Raw genomic sequence first — 20,177 nt, forward strand, 5'->3', positions numbered from 1 at the left:
GAGTAATAATGATAATAAAACCCCTTTCTACTATAAGCACAAGACCTGAAATTTTATAACACTAGGCCACATGTTTGTGGGGAGGAATGTAGTCATCATATCCAACTCTGCAGGGGGGAAAGGTAAATCTGGGTCTATTAGGGTTTGAATTATCCTCCTTCTCTTCCACCAACATGATCATCATCATCATTATCATCAAGGAAAGGTGGCAAGCTGGGCGAAATGCTTAGCGGTATTTTGCCCATTGGTATTTTCTGCATTCAAATTCCGCCGAGGTTGACTTTACCTCCCGTCCTTTCGGGGTCGATTAAATAAGTACCAGTTAAGCACTGGAGTCGATATAATTGACTTAATCTGTTTGCCTGTCCTTGTTTGTCCTCTCTGAGTTTAGCCTCTTGTGGGTTGTAAAGAAATAGGTATTTTGCCCATTTGTACATTCTGAGTTCAAATTCTGCTGAGGTCGACTTTACCTTTCATCCTTTCAGGGTCGATAAAATAAGGACCAGTTAAACACTGGGGTCGATGTAATTGATTTATCCCCTCCCCCAAAATTGCCCTTGTGGTAAAATTTGAAACCATTAACATCAAGGAAAACATGGAAATAAACAGATCACTCTGACTGACAGACAATACTTTGGGGTTTCTCATAGGCAAAATCCCAATGGTTAGTAGCAATACACGAGGTAAGAGTGTCAAAGGAAGATGGAATCTTCAACTGGAGACCTTGTGGCTGGTGACCAATAGTAAGATGGTCGGATGCTGTCCATAGTCTCAATTGGTCGCACTTCAGAATCTAGCCAGAGAGTCTAATGGTGGTTACTTTTGATTGGACCCTATGAAGGAAGTGTGAAGGTGCATAGCTTAATGGTTTGAGTACTTGGCTCTTGATTGTAAGATTGTGGGTTCGATTCCTGGTGACACGTTGTGTTCTTGAGCAAGACACTTTATTTCATGTTGCTCCAGTCCACTCAGCTGGCAAAAATGAAGAGTATCTGTGATTCAAAGGGCCAGCCTTGTCGCATTCCGTGTCATGCTGAATCTTCTTGAGACCTATGTTAAGGGTATGTGTGTCTGTGGAATACTCAGCCACATTTCTGCCAGCTCGTCGCTTTTATAAGAGCACCATCCGAGTGTAATCATTGCCAGAGTGTCTAACTGGCCTCTGTGCCGGTGGCACGTAAAAAGCACCATTCGAGCTTGATTGTTACCTGCGTCACCTTACTGGCACTTGTACCGCTGGCACCTGAAAAAAACATTTGAGTGTGGCCGTTGCCAGTACCGCCTGACTGGCCCTCGTGCCAGTGACACGTAAAAGCACTCACTACACTCTTGGAGTGGTTGGCGTTAGGAAGGGCATCCAGCTGTAGAAACTCTGCCAGATCAGATTGGAGCCTGGTGCAGCCATCTAGTTCGCCAGTCCTCAGTCAAAATCGCCCAACCCATGCCAGCATGGAAAGCGGACGTTAAACGATGATGATGATGATAATGATGATGATGATGATGTACTTTATTTCATTACACTATCCCCAACCAAAAAAGACAAAAAAATGAAAATCTTGACTCTAATAGGATTTGAACTTATCGAATATTTTATCAATCATTTTTACCCAATCAGCTTCATATTGATTTTGTTTTGAAGTGAGTGGGAGGGTAGGAATATTGGTTTAGCGTTGTTTCTCTTCTCTTCTTTTATTTTTGATTATTTCGTATTTACGACTATAGGTTTTATGTACTTGCATTACGGTAATATACTAGTATACCATAACGACGGCAACGGTTATTCATTATTTTTATATGTGCTCTGCCGTACCAGCATGGGTTAGACATATCTACAACACTGCCTTGTTCCTGCTGTCTGCTGTCAGTCTAAGAAGAACATTTCAAAAAAACGTATTGATTTAATGCAACGGTGTGAGGTGTGTTCGCTCAGATTAGAATCAACCGATGCAGCAGGACTTTTATCCGATTTCTGTTAATTTCTGTAAAATAATTGATAATTTGAAGTATCGAAGTAATCTTTTTGTGTGTCGTGTTTCAATTAAAACCCAACCTTAATGTGGTAGCTATTGTCATTCTGAGTAAGTGGGCTCTTTTACTCTTTTACTTGTTTCAGTCGTTTTGACTGTGGCCATGTTGGAGCACTGCCTTCAGTCGAGCAAATCGACCCCGTAGACTTATTCTTTGTCAGCCTAGTACTTATTCTGTCGGTGTCTTTTGCCGAAACGCTAAGTTACGGGGACGTAAACACACTAGCATCGGTTGTCAAGCAATGGTGGGGGAACAAACACAGACACACATACATATATATATCTGTGTGTGTGTGTGTGTATGTGTATATATGTGTGTGTGTATATATATATGTATATATATATATATATGTATGTATATATATATATACACACACATATATACGAGGGGCTTCTATCAGTTTCCGTCTACCAAATCCACTCACAAGGCTTTGGTCGGCCTAAGGCTTATAGTAGAAGACGCTTGCCCAAGGTGCCACGCAGTGGGACTGAACCCGGAACCATGTGGTTGGTAAGCAAGCTACTTACCACACAGCCACTCCTACGCCTGGGCGGAAGATAAAACAAGAAGAAAAATACGTAATTACTGAAATCATACACCAAAGTTTCTCAAATATTAATTTTGAGTTTTCCAAGACTATTTAGAGAATATAATGTTGTTAATTACATTTCTATCTATTTTAGTACCTCGCTATTTTGACCTTAACGCATGGTGGGTTTATTTTTGACTTTTCATACTTTGAGGCTTCATAAAACAAATTTTTGTTAAAACTTTTACCTGTTTGCCTGACCAGGAAGAAAACCTCAGAAAGTTGTAAATTTTAGGGGATCTTATCGGTTTGAACGGCAGATTTTAACATAATTTCTAGGTAACTAAAAAATTTTAAACTTCGTATACTGGTAGAATGTGTTTATAAAACATCTTTTTCTCTTGGCTTTCTTCAGAAAATTCTATAGTTTGTAAGATATTTGTTGTTTTTTTTACTTCAGTTTCTGCAATTTCAACCAATCAATGACGTCTATTGAGGTAAAAAAACATTCTGTGCTGTATGAATATGTCCCTCGTTTAAGAAACAGATTGGGTTTATTTACATTTCTGAAGAAAAAAGATACCCTTCCCCCCACCCCTAACCCTAACACAGATTGAAGTGCAATAGATCGATACTAGGGTCATAATTGTGGGTGACAATTTCATATGACACCGCTAGAAAAAACTGCCGTTCAAACCGAAAAGATCCATTTTAGGAGCAAAGATTTAGGCTTGGTGTGTGTGTCTATGTGTGTTTGGTGGAACACGTTAGGCCAGGTGAAAGATGTTTGAGAGAAAAAAAGGATAAGTGGATGAATCAAAAAAAGGTAAGTGGGCTCGGCTCGGGGTAGGTATGATATACAACTTACTTGTTCAGAGAAGCCGGAACTATCATGGTCATGGTAGAGGAAGCAGAGGGTGTGGCAATACAGTGTTAGAGAATGTGGTTGTAATAAGTTAGGTGAAGCAGTTGAATTACGATTTTCTTTTTTTAATTTGGTGTAGAACCGTTGGTGAGTAGCAGCTGATCTAGCTCAGATATTAGTGAGGTGCACTAGTGTGGGTACACTTGCACTGTGTTGAAGATCAGCAGATGTTCAGAGCTGAGGTATTGCCTTGACTTGAAGAGAAGGCTTACTCTCTGAGATGCAGTATTGGGTATGTTCTCAACATAATCGCCAGAGATTGTGCGGGTGCGAGTTTATTGTTTGTAAAATGTGTTAGGACTTTATATACTCTCTTTTACTCATTTACTTGTTTTCAGTCATGTGACTGTGGCCATGCTGGAGCACCAGCTTTAGTCGAGCAAATCGACCCCAGGACTTATTCTTTGTAAGCCTAGTACTTATTTGATCGGTCTCTTTTTGCTGAACCGCTAAGTTACGGGGAAGTAAACACACCAGCATCGGTTGTCAAGCAATGTTGGGGGACAAACATATACACATACACACATACCTATATATATATATATATATATATATACATATATATACGGTGGGCTTCTTTCAGTTTCTGTCTACCAAATCCACTCAAAAGGCTTTGGTCAGACAAAGTCTATAGTAGAAGGCACTTGCCCAAGGTGCCATGCAGTGGGAATGAACCCGGAACCATGTGGTTGGTAAGCAAGCTACTTACCACATAGCCACTCCTGTGCCGAATATTCTTGTTTTCCATTTATATTTTAGACAGTTTCAAGCTGCAGCGGGTTCTATTTCTCAAAAGTTCCCTCAGTTCCCTGTTTGCATCTGAAAATTAATACAGTTTATATAAAAAAAAAAAAAAAAAGAACAATAAAACATCCCCAGAAACGTTGCCATTGTCATCTTTAGTATTCCATCACCATTGTTTCAAGTCAGCATTGTTCTTAGTTTCTTTGTTTCTGCCATCAGCATCATTATTATCATTGTCATCATCTTATTCCACATCCACTTGCTAAATCTGCTCTGTAACATCTGTTACTGTATAGTAAATATCAAGAGATGTTTTAACCCTTTCGTTACTGTATTTATTTTGAGATGCTCTGTGTTTCTTTCCATTAATTTTAAATATAACAAAGAGTTTAGCAAAATAACTTAGTTATCATTCAGCTAGTGTTAGGAGCATAAATTGTGACTAAAGTTTGGTGGAAGATTTTAATTCAAAACTTATGAAAACAAGACATTTGTTCTACAAAGCCAGAGCTGGTTTCAGCCGGGTTGGTAACGAAAGGTTAATTCTATATACATCAATGCATATGTGTTCCAAATGAAGGTGTTTGAATAAGGTCATTATCATCATCATCATCATCATCATTGTTGTCGTCGTCATCATCATCGTCATCATCAGCATTCTTTCTACATCCATATTTTTTTCTCCATTATAACCAATATATTTTATTGTAACACCAGCACTAGAGGGGCTCTCTACAGTAAGGCTAATTCTGTATTAGTTTTTATTTGGAGCAACTGCCGTCCAAGATGGTTTTCTTCAGGGTTGTGGAGTTGGGGTTCAGTGCCAGTGTTGGAAGGAGTCATTGGGTTACTGGAATTCATCATCATCATCATCGTTTAATGTCCGCTTTCCATGCTAGCATGGGTTGGACGGTTCGACCAGGATCTGGGAAGCCAGAAGGCTGCACCAGGCTCCAGTCTGATCTGGCAGTGTTTCTACAGCTGGATGCCCTTCCTAACGCCAACCACTCCATGAGTGTAGTGGGTGCTTTTTATGTGCCAGACGAGGCTGGCAATGGCCCACGATCGGATGGTGCTTTTTACATGCCACCGGCATGGGGGCCAGGCAAGGCTGGCAATCGGCCACGATCGGATGGTGCTTTTTACGTGCCACCGGTACAGGTGCCAGACAAGGCCGGGAGCAGCCACGATTGGATGGTGCTTTTTACGTGTCACCATCCGGATAAAAATGTTCCCAATCTGATTCTGATTAAATGTAAATTGTAACATAATCTCTTAAAATTTCAAACAATGTTTTCATCGCAAAAAGAAATATTTCCGTGTTTAATTGAGTTTTTTTCTCTCTTAAAATGGTTGTTTCTAAATTTGCTTTAGGTGGTTCACTGTTTTGGTTTTAATGCGAATAATGTACTTCAGATTTTTTTAATTGCTAACAATGTTTCTGGTTTTCTTTTATAGTTTCTTTTACAGTTTATTTCTTTTATATCTTTTTATTTTTTTTTTAGCCTTTAGATAAAAAAAAAACAACCTCTTTTAAAAAATTTTCAGAGTTTTGTTTTATGCTTATTTATTTGTAACTTCTTTAATCATGATCATCATTTAACATCCATGTTCTGTGCTAACATGGTTTGGATGGTTTAACACGATCCAATGAGTCCAAGAACTACATGTTCCATGTGGCATGGTTTCTACAGTTACTTATTTACTCTTTTACTTGTTTCACTCATTTGACTGCGGCCATGCTGGAGCACCACCTTTAGTCAAAGAAATCGACCCCTTGATTTATTCTTTGTAAGCCTAGTACTTATTCTATCAATCTCTTTTGCTGAACCACTAAGTTACGGGGACGTAAACACACCATCATTGGTTGTCAAGCAATGTTGGGGGACAAACACAGACACACAAACATATACACACACATATATATACATATGGAGGGGGTGGAATTGGTAAGTGATAGAAAAAGTGGTGATGAGGTGTCAAAGTGGCCGGAGCAATGAGGTGTCGGGTACAAGGTGGGTAGGATGGGGCTGAGGTACCAGGAGCGAGTTGGGGGTAGTAAGAGCCAGCTGATTGTAGTGCAGGGGAGCAGCAGATTACAAGCGATGATACAGTAAGCGGGAGAAGGACAAAAGATGACATGCTATTGGGTATGTTGCGGGGGAGTGGATGGGGAAGAGAGAGGCAGGAGCAGTATGTGAGGAGAGTGACACATATGGTGGAGGGAAGGAGAAATGATTTCATGGCAAAGTAGGAGTGGGTGATCAATGACAGTTTGGATGAATAATAATGAAAAGAGCCACAACTTATTACAGGTTAGGGTGCTAAAAAGGAATATGATGATTCACGTTGGCCATGTGTTATTGTGTGAGCTTTCTCTCAAAAGAAATATGAATCTAATTATGAATAGATGAGTCACTGTTGATGGTACCATGGAGTGATTAGTTGAAGTTTGAGCTTTTGTGTACCAACTTCACAACCCTAGTTTCTCTGTGATGCGGAGTGGCGTGTCCACAGCACCATCATTCCTTCTTTCCTTTTATGATTATCATTTAATGCCAGCTGCATATCAGGGAGAAATTACAAATATTATATATGTGTATATATATGTATGTATGTGTGTTTATATATATATATATATGTATATATGTGTGTATGTGTATATATGTGTGTGTTTTCTTTTACTTGTTTCAGTCATTTGACTGCGGCCATGCTGGAGCACCGCCTTTAGTCGAACTAATTGACCCCAGGACTTATTCTTTGCATGCCTAGTACTTATTCTATTGATTTTTTTTTTTTGCTGAACCGTTAAGTTACGAGGATGTAAATGTACCAATATCAGCTGTCAAGCGATGGTGGGGGCACAAACACAGACACACAAATATATACACACATAAATTTATATTATATATATATGTACAAAATAATAAATAAAACGTATATAATTCGTATATATACATGTACTTACTATTTTGTACATTACAATCATTGGTATATGTTTTTATCTTATATTTAATTTTTTTATTGTTGAATTGATAAAAGGTGGTTAACCATTATGCCATATGCCCATAGACACCTGAAGAAGGCTGGAGGGTATATCAGCTGAAACGTTGTGTTAACAACAAACAAATGAGGACAAATATCTGTCAAATGTAAAGAAGCCCAATATATATATATATATATATATATATATATATATATATATCGGTCATTCAAAATGTGACCGCGTGTGTACCGTTGGCAATTTTTTTTCCTCTGTCTTCCCTTCTCTGGATCTTTCCTTCTCCTATGTTTCCGATGAAGAGCTCTGCTCGAAACGTTAAACCCTCCTTCTTCCCTTCCTTCCTGAGCGTCCAATAATACTATATTTGTTCCACGTCCTCGCGTTGCTGTGTTTTCTCTTTGTGTTTTCATGTTTAGATTAACTATATATATATATATATATATATGATGGGCTTCTTTCAGTTTCTATCTGTTAAATCCACTCCTAAGACTTTGGTTTCTCTTATGGTTATTGTAAAAAACACTTGCTCATGGTGCCTTGCAGTGGGACTGAACCTGGACCCTTATGGTTGGGAAGCAAACTTCTTAACCGCACAGCTATGCCTGGTTGTGGAATGCAGACCTTTATCCTTTCTGTGGTTAAGTCGGCACCCTGGTGATTCTAGTGGGATAATACAGCTCTGACACTATTGTATATGGACTGAAATACAATGCCACAATAGGAAATATTACTTAGCAACACCCAACTAAAATTAGCAACCAAATCCATGAGGACACTCGCTTCTTATACATAAGCATGTGACTGTTCCATAAATATTAACTATTGTATTATAAAATCAGTCTTACTTGAAGGAAGCCGAATTGGAAAATGCCAGGACATAAATTGTAGGATCCAGACAAGTCGTTTTTGATTAGATTTGCATTAATTAAAAGTCAACTTCTACTAGCAAGCTAATTTGTTAAAATAGCGCAGGAGTGGCTGTGTGGTAAGTAGCTTGCTAACCAACCACATGGTTCCGGGTTCAGTCCCACTGCGTGGCATCTTGGGCAAGTGTCTTCTGCTATAGCCCTGGGCCGACCAATGCCTTGTGAGTGGATTTGGTAGACAGAAACTAAAAGAAGCCCGTTGTGGCTGTGTGGTAAGTAGCTTGCTAACCAACCACATGGTTCCGGGTTCAGTCCCACTGCGTGGCATCTTGGGCAAGTGTCTTCTGCTATAGCCCCGGGCCGACCAATGCCTTGTGAGTAGATTTGGCAGACGGAAACTGAAAGAAGCCTGTCGTATATATGTATGTATATATATATATATGTGTGTTTGTGTGTCTGTGTTTGTCCCCCCTAGCATTGCTTGACAACCGATGCTGGTGTGTTTACGTCCCCGTCACTTAGCGGTTCGGCAAAAAGAGACCGATAGAATAAGTACTGGGCTTACAAAGAATAAGTCCCGGGGTCGATTTGCTCGACTAAAGGCGGTGCTCCAGCATGGCCGCAGTCAAATGACTGAAACAAGTAAAAGAGTAAATCCAAAAGGACACCCTCTTCATATAACTAAATATGTGACTGTTCCATAAATATTAACTATTGTATTATAAAATTAGTCTTACTTGAAGGAAACCGAATTGGAAAATGCCAGGACATAAATTCTAGGATCCAGACAAGTCGTTTTTGATTAGATTTGCATTAATTAAAAGTCAACTTCTACTAGCAAGCTAATTTGTTTCTCTTCATAGTCGTTAGAAATGTTTTTAATTATCACAAGATTTTTGGTTTGAATAACTATTTTAGATGGTGGAAAGAATCCATTGTCTGAAAGGAAATCGAAAAATAAATAGAAGAGAATGAGGATGGTAGTGGTGGTGGTGGATTTTTCATCTGAAATCTCTGCTTACCATTCTCTTGTTTCCTTGTTTTAAGTACAAACTTATTGCTTCTTGGATTTCATTGCTGCTGGATTGTAAAAACAGAGAAACATCTCCGGAGAAATTTTTTGTAGTGATGAGAGAAAGACAAGTAAAATCAACAAGAGGCGCAGGAGTGGCTGTGTGGTAAGTAGCTTGCTAACCAACCACATGGTTCCGGGTTCAGTCCCACTGCGTGGCATCTTGGGCAAGTGTCTTCTGCTATAGCCCCGGGCCAACCAATGCCTTGTGAGTGGATTTGGTAGACGGAAACTGAAAGAAGCCTGTCGTATATATGTATATATATATATATATGTATGTGTGTGTATGTGTTTGTGTGTCTGTGTTTGTCCCCCTAACATTGCTTGACAACCGATGCTGGCTGGTATATTTACGTCCCCGTCACTTAGCGGTTCGGCAAAAGAGACCGATAGAATAAGTACTGGGCTTACAAAGAATAAGTCCCGGGGTCGATTTGCTCGACTAAAGGCGGTGCTCCAGCATGGCCGCAGTCAAATGACTGAAACAAGTAAAAGAGTAAAAGAGTAAGAGATATATTTAAATAAAAATCAACAAGAATTATGGAAGAATTTCTGGTCTTTTGGGTGTTTTATATATTTCATTTTTTTTTTAAAAGGAAAATGAAATTGGTATTATATTTTCTGTTCTATCATAGGTTGGTAATTCAGTTCCACAGATTTTGACATATATGAATTATTGAAGCAAATATTTTTGTAGTTGATAGGGTTTTCTTGTTAAAATTTATGAACTTGAACAGAGCGATGCTAGTGTTTCGTATTTCTTTATTGCTCACAAGGGGACAAACAAGGACAGACAAAGAGATTAAGTCGATTACATTGACCCCAGTGCATAACTGGTACTTAATTTATCGACCCTGAAAGGATGAAAGGCAAAGTTGACCTCGGCAGAATTTGAACTCAGAACGTAACGGCAAACGAAATACCGCTAAGCATGTCACCCGGTGTGCTAACGTTTCTTATTTCTTTATTGCTCACAAGGGGCTAAACATAGAAGGGACAAACAAGGACAAACAGATTAAGTCGATTATATCGACCCCAGTGCGTAACCGGTACTTAATTTATCGACCCTGAAAGGATGAAAAGCAAGGTCGACCTCGGCGGAATTTGAACCAGGCTTAAAAATGAGTACTGGGGTTGGTTCTTTTATCAAAAACCCTTCATTGGCTGCAGTCCAATGACTGAAACAAGTAAAAGGTAAAAGATATATATATTGTTTGTTCCTTCTTGTGCCACGCCCGGGTCACAAGGACCGGTTTCCTGGTTTCCTTGACATATAGGTTCCCCACTTGGATGGAACGCCGGTCCTTCACAGGTGAGCTGCAAGATGCAGGAGGAAAGAATGAGAGAAAGTTTTGGCGAAAGAGCCAGCAGAAGTTCGCTATTACCTTCTGCCGGGGCTGCGTGGAGCTTAGGTGTTTCGCTCATAAACACACACATTGCCTGGTCTGAGATTCGAACCCGCGATTCCTCGACCGCAAGTCCGCTGCTCTAACTACTAGGCCATGTGCCTCCACACACACATATATATATATATATATTATGGATGCAGGCTTAGTTGTTAGGGGTGCTTGTCTCCCCTTTGTAAACATAAGGACACAGGAAATGCATCAAGGCCGACAGGAAGCGTCGATGCTTCCTAGGGCTAAATAGCCGGTCTCTCTCTCTCTCTCTCGACAGGAAGCGTCGATGCTTCCTAGGGCTAAATTCCCGGTCTCTCTCTCTCTCTCTCTCTCTCTCTCTCTCTCTTGCATGGGTTATATATATATATATATATAACCCATGCAAGCATGGATGACAGATGTTAGATGGTGATATATATATATATATATTTTTCAGTTTCCATCTACAAAATTCACTCACAGACTTTTGATTGATTTGTGGCTATCGTGGTAGAAGGCACTTGCCCAAAATGCCACATAGTGGTAATGACCCCAAAACCATATGATTGGGGAGCAAACATCTTAACCACCACCACAACAGCCACACTTGTGAACCAGTCGTGGTACTTATTGACAGAAATATCTGGGGTAATGTCTTTTGGTTGCATTTGTGTTCCTGAGTAAAGCTTCAAACAAGTCAGCCACGAAAATATGAATAATTGACAATATTAATTGGAAATACAATCTGGATTAACCACTTAGGGATGCAAGTATGCTGACTGTTTGCTTCTTATCGAGATTTATGAGGAGAAAATTGGAATGTTGGAGTTTTATTGTTTTTCCCAACGGCTTTAACAGTGAATCTGACTTGGTATAGTTTTATTTGGGATTCAAAACAAAGTCAGGTTATGAATACAACCTGATGGCAACTTCAAGCTTATTATTATTCAATTATTCATAAGCTTCACTTTATGGAAGTCCAGAAGCAGAAGATATCTGGTCATCTCTACTTGACTGATGCTGATTATGCTGACGACAGTGCTCTTCACAGACAGCACAAAAGATGCTGAACATTTACTCCATCTCTTCCTGGAAAAGCCTATATATCAATTAGCTTGTATCATTACTTGATATAGGCTTTCAGTGTGCCCTACAACTCAACATCCACAAACCCAGACACCCCAAACTAAAGAAGGATTTACAACCAAAAGCCCTACCATACTTCTCCACACACAACCTCCCTAACAATGAAGCCTTCGACACCATCCTCTGAACTACTAAAAAAGTGCCACAGAAAGAATTTAATCCTCCAAACACACACCTTCATAAAGAACAAAAGACAACCCAAATCTATGAAAAATCTCCTAACACAAGCCCGAGTACACTCAGCAATAACACTGAAGCCATCAGTAAAAATAATGCGTAAGACCTAACTGGTATATGTGTCAACCTAATTAAGGAATCAGAGTTCTCTTTCAAACCAGGTCAACGTTTTACAGTGAAAAACAACTTTACATGTGTTTTGGAAAACCTAATATATGTATTAAGTTGCTTAGGGTGTCGAGAGCAATACATAGGCCGAACCAAAAACAGTTTACATCGAAGGATGACTCTACACACATCCCAGATCAAAATTCAGGAATACAGAAAAACAGCATTTAGTGAGCACATCGACATTTGCGCCACTAATGAACAACCCAGCTTCAGAATTTTCTCCCTCTATAAATTCAGGGATGATGCAACCTGTAGTCAGCGCATTAATATAGAGTCATATATTATCACAAAATATAAACCCGTTTTGAATGTGTCCACCACAAATGACACTGCTACAAGGGCTTTAGAATAATTCCCACGCAATTATTAAAAATGATATATTCAGAACAATCACTACTATTATAATCGCAACAGGTCACATTTAGATCACTTGACCATTTAAGAGGATTCCACCAACATCCTTCTACTGTCATACCGTTCCCGTATTCTTCTTTACTGCCTCCTTCCTTGGCTACTGCTGCTTAAACAATCAAAATCAAGAACTTAGATCAAATATTCTTTTAGGACTGCTAGCCAGAGAGCTGACCAGGCTCCAGTTTGATTTGGTTTGATTTCTATGGCTGGATGCCCTTCCTAATGCATTTATACATACATACATGCACATACACAACCGACTTCTTTGAGTTTCTTTTTTCCAAATTCATTAGCAATGCATTGGTTGACTAAGGGCTATGGTAGTAAATGTCCAAGGTGCTCTGCAGTAGGACTGAACCTGAGACCATACGATTATAAAGCGAGCTCCTTAGCCACGCAGCCATGCCTGTGCCAATGCATAAAAAACTCTACTCCTAATTAAATTTGCTACTCTCACAATGTTTAACAGTGGTCAGTTCTAATGAGAAGCCATTGAAGTTCACAAGACTTTCACTTTAGTTTAATCGTTAACGATGTCCTTTGGGTAGTAATTTTATTTCTTCACTAATTATTATAATGTTTAAAAGAAGAGAAAAACTCTTTTAAGTAACTTTGTTGCTTTTTTTTATTTAAATATGTTTGTATTTGTTTCTTATTTTCCTTTATTTTTTAGTTTGTTTTTACTGATTTACTGTTAGTCTTCATATCTGGTTTGTTTTCATTATTCTCTTTTTTATAGTCTTTTCTGGGTTTTTTTTATATAAATTTTTCTTCTCATTTTATCTTCTTTTCATTATCCACTTTCTTTTTCATCACCCTTATCATTGATAGATTTTTTTGTTTCTCTCCCTCATATACATACATACATATATATACATATACATACATGCATATATATACATATGCATATATATATATATATATATATATATATGGTAGTTGTCTACTCCTTATGCAGGGTTTGACCACCTCCTGTACCTACACCTTAGAACCATCATGGCATCTGATGTGGCTTTTCAAACCAGGCAATGTTCTGAAAAGACACCTTCATAGATTACACTTTCAATATACACACACTATATATATATATATATATATATATATATATATATATATATATATATATATATGTATATATATATATATGCATACATGCATACATACATACATACATACATACATACTACATACATACATACACACATATATATATATATATATAATCTCCAATATTTTTGCTCCTTTTTTATACATTTTTATATTTATATATATATAATATATATATATATATATATATATATATATATACATGCATATATACATATATATAAGAAACAAATGTGTGTGTGTGTGTAAATATATATATATATATATATATTCAAGATAATGCTATGCCACTTCATAACAGTCCTTATTGTTCATATATATATATATATACATATATATATATAGAGAGAGAGATAGATAAATAGATAGATAGATATCACTGATTTGATATTTCTTTTTGTTGTTTTTGGCATCAGTCTGCTGATAAGCATTTCAACAACTTCAGATATTTACGTTAATTGGAGGAACAAATATGATGACAGATACATAAAGAGTTCTTCCTCCTCATCATCATAAGTATTGTCGTTGTCGTTATCATCATCATCATCATCATCATCATCCATGTTCCATGCTATAGTGAGTTGGATGGCTTGACAGGATGTGATGGGTTTTTAAGGACTGAATTGTGCTCTGCTGTCCGCTTTGGCGTGGTTTCTGCAGTTGGATGCACTTCCTAATGCCAATCATTTTACACCGTGTATTGGATTCTTTTTAAGTGCCGCCAGCACTAGTGAGGTTACTAGGCTGCTGCTCACAAGGTTATGAACCCCCAAGGGAGAGTGAGTCCTCTTTATTCCAGGGAATTAGGAGTTAAATTATATAAATGTGCTTGTGGTGATTGGTGGGGCAGATGGAAACTTGTTCTTGTAGAAGAGCTGTGTGGTTACTCACATTTAGCAGTGGAGGGAGAGATTAATCAGTATGAGCTGCAAAGAGTTCGTTAAGATGAAGTGTCCAGGTGGCCCTTCAAGGCAAGAGGTGAGTAGAAATGGGTTGGTGGGTGGGTGGATGGTTGTAAGATTGTAGGGGGGGGCAGGAGATGAGGGAATTGGTCTGGGAGGGGGGAGGTAGCCTGCATCTGTGAAGATTGGGTAGGGTTGAAGTGGGATGGCTGATGAGTCATGAATTGGAGAAGATACAGGGATGCAGAAGAGAGGTGTGGAGGCAGAGACAGGATAGTTAATGATGATACAGTTGACATGAGGAGGATGAGAAAAAGAGAGAGAAAGAAAGAGAGAGAGAGAGAGTGATGATAAGCTTAAAATAAATAAATGAATAAAAAAGTTTCGAAAAGCCAGGCCGTCTGATAACAAAAGATAAGACAGTCTGTCAGACAGACATTGAACTCAGTTTGACAGTAGCCAAGCAAATGGTTTAACCCTTTGGTTACTGTATTTCTGTTGAGATGCTCTGTGTTTCTTTCAATTAATTTTAAATATAACAAAGAATTTAGTAAAATAACTTTGTTATCATTCAGCTGGTGTTAGGAACATAAATTGTGACTAAGGTTTGGTGGAAGATTTTAATTCAAAACTTATGAAAACAAGACATTTGTACTACAGAGCCAGAGCTGGTTTCAGCCGGGTTGGTAATGAAAGGGTTAAACGCACCTCTACATTTGGGCAGATGCACATTAAAAGCAATTGGAAGAGTGTGGATTGAAGGAAATTTAGACTATTATTTCTAGCATATAGAGTGACCACATTGAGGTCTCCTCTTATCTCTTCTGCTGATTCTTAACCCTTTCGTTACCATATTTCTGTTGAGATGCTCTGTGTTTCTTTCAATTACTTTAAATATAACAAAGAATTTAGTAAAATAACTTAGTTATCATTCAGCTAGTGTTAGGAACATAAATTGTGACTAAGGTTTGGTGGAAGATTTTAATTCAAAACTTATGAAAACAAAACATTTGTACTACAGAGCCAGGGGCGGTTTCAGCTGGGTTGGTATTGAAAGGGTTAAAGACTATTAATTAGTAAACGAATGCTTCACTAAACCTTTAAAAAAATTTTCTTTTGAGCAGTTTAGGATGTATGTGTGCACTGTCTTAATGTGAAATATTAACCCTTTTCGTACCAACCTGTCTGAAACAGCTCCTTGTTTCTATGATGTAAACTTCCTGTTCTAAATTAAAACCTGTCATCAAAATTTCATGTTAATTTAGTTCAGACACCATCTTAAAACTGTTTTGATAATGACAGTTATTTTCCTATATTCTTCATTATTTTAAAAACTATTTGAAGGAAAGATATTGCATGTCTACTGAAATATAACAAATCTGAGATTAGCAAATGTTTGAAGCTGAATTTTGTCTGGCTGTGAAGAGAAAATTTGTTTGGGTTGTGTTGACATGAATGGACAGCTGAGACTGAAGGCAAAGAATGTGGTGAGTGATGAGTGAGTTGGATAATGAGTAAAGAAGATGTAGGAAAACTTTCTTGATGTGTTGCATCTGTTATTTTTGCTACTGGTTGTTGTTTGTTCCTTCTCGAGCCACACCTGGCTCATAAGGACAAGTTTCCTGGTTTCATTGGCGTATAGGTTCCCCACCTGGATGGGACGCTGGTCCATCACAGGTGAGGAAAAAGTGAGAGGAAGTTATGGTGAAAGAGTCAGCAGAAGTTTGCCATCGCCTTCTGCCGGAGCCACATGGAATTTAGGTGTTTCATTCACAAACACACATATCGTCCAGTCTGAGATTCGAACCCGTGATCCCTCGATCGCAAGTCTGCTGCTCTAACCACTACGCCATGTGCCTCCACTTTGCTACTGGTGATGAGTCTAAATTGTTTTGCTATTGCATGATACCAAACAGAGATTCCAGAAGGTCTCTGTTCTTGAAGGATGTGTCTGGTTGATAAGGAGGCCTTGTGACTGCATGAGACTGTGTTGGATGGTGACATCTTTGTGTGAGTGTGTATATGCATGTGTGTGTAGGTGTGTGTGTTTGCGTGTGTAATAAACGTGTGTGAGTGTTGGAAAACAGTGAATTCTTTAGACTTCGACTTGTATTTGACCAATACTGTGGATGCTTTCAGGAACGATAATCATTTACTAAATTTCTAAAAATATTAATATTTCGATTTTGGATTTGGTTTGCAAGATTCTTTATATGAGTTCGTGTATTGAAGCATATTCTGTTGTGTCTGGGGAGAGTCATTTTCTTTTTGTGCCTTATAATGTAACATACTCACCGGTAAAATTTCCACTTATTTCAATAGTCTTGACTCTTGTCAATACTCTTGAGTCAAGACTATTGAAATGGTTGCAAGACGCAACGAAAATTTTAGGAAAATAAAAATAAGAAAAAAGTGGAAATTTACCGGTGAGTGTGTTACATTATAAGGCACAAAAAGAAAATGACTCTCCCCAGACACAACTAAAAATATTAAAATTTGCAGAATCATCTAACCCATGATATGACAGCATTTCAAGACGTAAACACTTATATAGAAAGGAACAGTTCTGAAATAGCACAAAGTCAAAAAGAAGATAAATAGATTGTGCCATCCTATCTAGTCCAACCCAGCTCTGATAAACAAATAAGTAAAAACTTCGCTGGCTGTTGTTGAAGATAGAAATAAGATAAGATATGAAACATGAAGACCGTTGTATCAAACAACTGGCTGCTTTGTTTTCAACGTGGACAAAACAGTAACTTCTTTGGAAGACACCACCCTTTTGTAATCTTTTGCCTTTATTGGTTCTTTCAGTTTATAGAATTCTATCTTTGGTAGCACGAACTGCTGCTAGTCGGGACATGCAAAGTACTTCCTTGTTGTGCGCCTGATGGGTTAAAAGAAATTTCCTGTGCATCGTTTTAGATAGTCAGTCTTGTCCATCTTTTATTATTATTATTATTATTTTTTTGCACTGGTGGGGTTGTCTTGACATTCTGCTATCTGGATGATAACATGTAGCACGAACATGTTACATGTTATCTAGGCTAGTCAAAGGTGCAGGTGTGGATGTGAAGTTAAGGAGGTTGCTTACCAAGCACATGGTTTTGGGTTCAGTCCCACTACGTGGTACCTTGGGTGAGTGTATTTTACTTTAGATGTCGGCTGATCAAAGCCATTTGAGTGGATTTGGTATATGGAAACTGAAAGAAGCCTGTTGTTTGTGTGTGTGTATGTATACACATACACACTCACACACACACATATATATGGGTTGGGCGGTTTGACTGAAGACTGGCAAGCCAGAAGGCTGTACTGAGCTCCACTCTGATCTGGCAAAGCATCCAGCTGTAGAAACCTTGCCAGATCAGATTGGCGCCTGGTACAGCCTTCTGGCTTGCCAGTCCTCAGTCAAACCGTCCAACCCATGCCAGCATGGAAAGCGGACATTAAATGGACTAGGCTTTCGAAAAATAAGTCCCGCAGTTGATTTGTTTGATTTAAGGCAATACTCCAGCGTGGCCAGTCAAATGACTGAAACAAGTAAAAGAATGAAAGAATAATTCAAAGAGCAGATCCTTTTTCTTTTCTGTTTTCTGTTTCTCTACATTGAACCTTCCTGATTCCTTTTCTGTGGTAAACGTTTTTCAATCAAAGAATTAGCGTCACACCTTCCTGTTGTTCCCTTCCCCATGACCCTAAAAGTTACATTCTTCATGTTTAACCCTTTATCATTTAAACCAGCCATATCTGGTGAAAAAATATTCTACCTGTTTTATGTTCAGACTGGTCAGGTCTGGCCTTTCACACCTACCTACAATGTCATTGTAAAAATAAACAGTCATATCAAATCTCAAAGCTGTGAAATAATGCATGATAAATTCAAAACAATGTGAATAAATAAGCATTTCATTTGACAGAATAATTTGAATGTTAACGAGTTAATTAAGAAACCATTATTATTATTATCATAGTAGTAAACATATTTCATATATTTGTTATATTTCAGGAGGTGATACCCAGAGTAATTACAAGGCGAATTAAATTTTCTATCCCTGATTACTGCTGCAATTTTGTCAGTCTTTGCAAGGTATTAATATTTTTCTTCTAATTCTTTTTTTAAAAAAAAAAAAAGGAATTTTTTTGTGTGTATTTTAATTTTAATATATTAAGGTAGTGGGGCTCTGAAAGGGGTCTCAGGGAGTAGTGTCCCTGCCATCCTGATCTAGTTTTCCACCACATTTCTTAAAAATTATGGCAGAGGTCTTGATCTTGGGACCACTCATGTCTAGAAACTGAGGTTGGGGTAAGTAAGGGCATGCTCCCTGTAGAAAATCCAGCTCCAAAAGAGCCTCATGATAGCAAAGGAAGCCTTGGTCTTGGGACCACTCATGTTTAGAAACTGAGGTTGGGGCTAAGCAAGCGCATGCTCTCTGTAGAAAATCCAGCTTCAAAGATGCCTCATGATAGCAAAGGAGAATGGTCACCAGCCAGTCCAAAGGTTGGGGTGGTTTGCGCCTGCCTGCCTCAGTTGCTATGGCATCGAGGTAGATCCGGCCACCTCTGTTAATGAGGACAAAAACCTGGATTTAAAACACTGGATGATGATGATGAAGGTAAGGTGGTGAGCTGGTAGAATCGTTAACACACCAGACAAAATGCTTAAGAGCGTTTTGTTTGTCTTTACATTCTCCTGAAGTTGACATGGCTTTTCATCCCATTCAGGGGTTGATAGAATAAATACCATTTGAGCACTGATATACCCACAACAAAAAATTGCTGGCCTTGTGCCAAAACGTGAAACCATTATTATTATTATTATTATTGAGTGAGAGAGCAGTGCATGCCATCAAACTGACACTAGGGTAAAATATACGAAGCCCAGTATACCCATCATGACTACCCGTATGTGTGTGTGTGTATATGTTTGTGTGTGTGTGTTTGTCCCCCTAGCATTGCTTGACAACCGATGCTGGTGTGTTTACATCCCCATAACTTAGCGGTTTGGCAAAAGAGACTGATAGAATAAGTACTAGGCTTACAAAGAATAAGTCCTGGGGTTGATTTGCTCGACTTAAGGCAGTACTCCAGCATGGCCACAGTCAAATGACTGAAACGAGTAAAAGAGTATATTTTTTATATTTTCGAATTGATAAACGATGTACATGTTCTGCCATTGGTTTGTTATTCTATTTAGAGCAAAAATGTTAGCTTGTGGTGTCAATGGAGTGTCAGCTTGCTGACACATGAGTCAATGGTTTGTATCCTGTCCACTATCAGGCTTCATGCCTGGAAAAAGGCATTTAGCTCTCACTAATTCAGACCACCTAGCTTTATACGTGTGCCATGGAAGAGGCTACGGAACAGAGCTCTTTGTGGATGTAGAGATGTAATGTATAATTAATAAGCATTACAACAGTTTGCTGTGCAAAACTGAAATCATCATCATCGTTTAATATCCGCCTTCCATGCAGGCATGGGTTGGATGGTTTGACAGGAGCTGGTCAGCTGGAGCCTGAAGCAGACTTCTGTGTCTGTTTTGGCAGGGTTTTTATGGCTGGATGCCCTTCCTAACACAAACCACTCTGCAGAGTGGACTCAGTACCCTTTATGTGGCGCAAGTACTGGCAAGGTCAGTTTGGCATGGATTTTACTGCTGGGTGCCCTTCCAAATGCTAACCACTTTACAGTGTGGACTGGATGCTTTTTAAGT

At 38.6% G+C, this 20,177-nt stretch overlaps 1 protein-coding gene across 6 annotated transcripts in view; it reads left to right on the top strand.

Moving 5' to 3' along the window:
* The window catches only part of LOC115217577 (cell surface glycoprotein 1), a 314,511-nt gene that overhangs the window by 26,333 nt on the left and 268,001 nt on the right, over positions 1 to 20,177 (top strand). For all 6 annotated transcript variants that reach the window (XM_029787322.2, XM_029787323.2, XM_036507206.1 and 3 more), the window contains exon 2: positions 18,474 to 18,554. The gene's annotated coding sequence lies outside the window, so the exon portion shown is untranslated. The remainder of the gene's footprint in view (positions 1 to 18,473; positions 18,555 to 20,177) is intronic.

Source organism: Octopus sinensis, linkage group LG11 (genome assembly GCF_006345805.1).
Source record: "Octopus sinensis linkage group LG11, ASM634580v1, whole genome shotgun sequence".
In the NCBI taxonomy this organism is placed as follows: domain Eukaryota; kingdom Metazoa; phylum Mollusca; class Cephalopoda; order Octopoda; family Octopodidae; genus Octopus; species Octopus sinensis.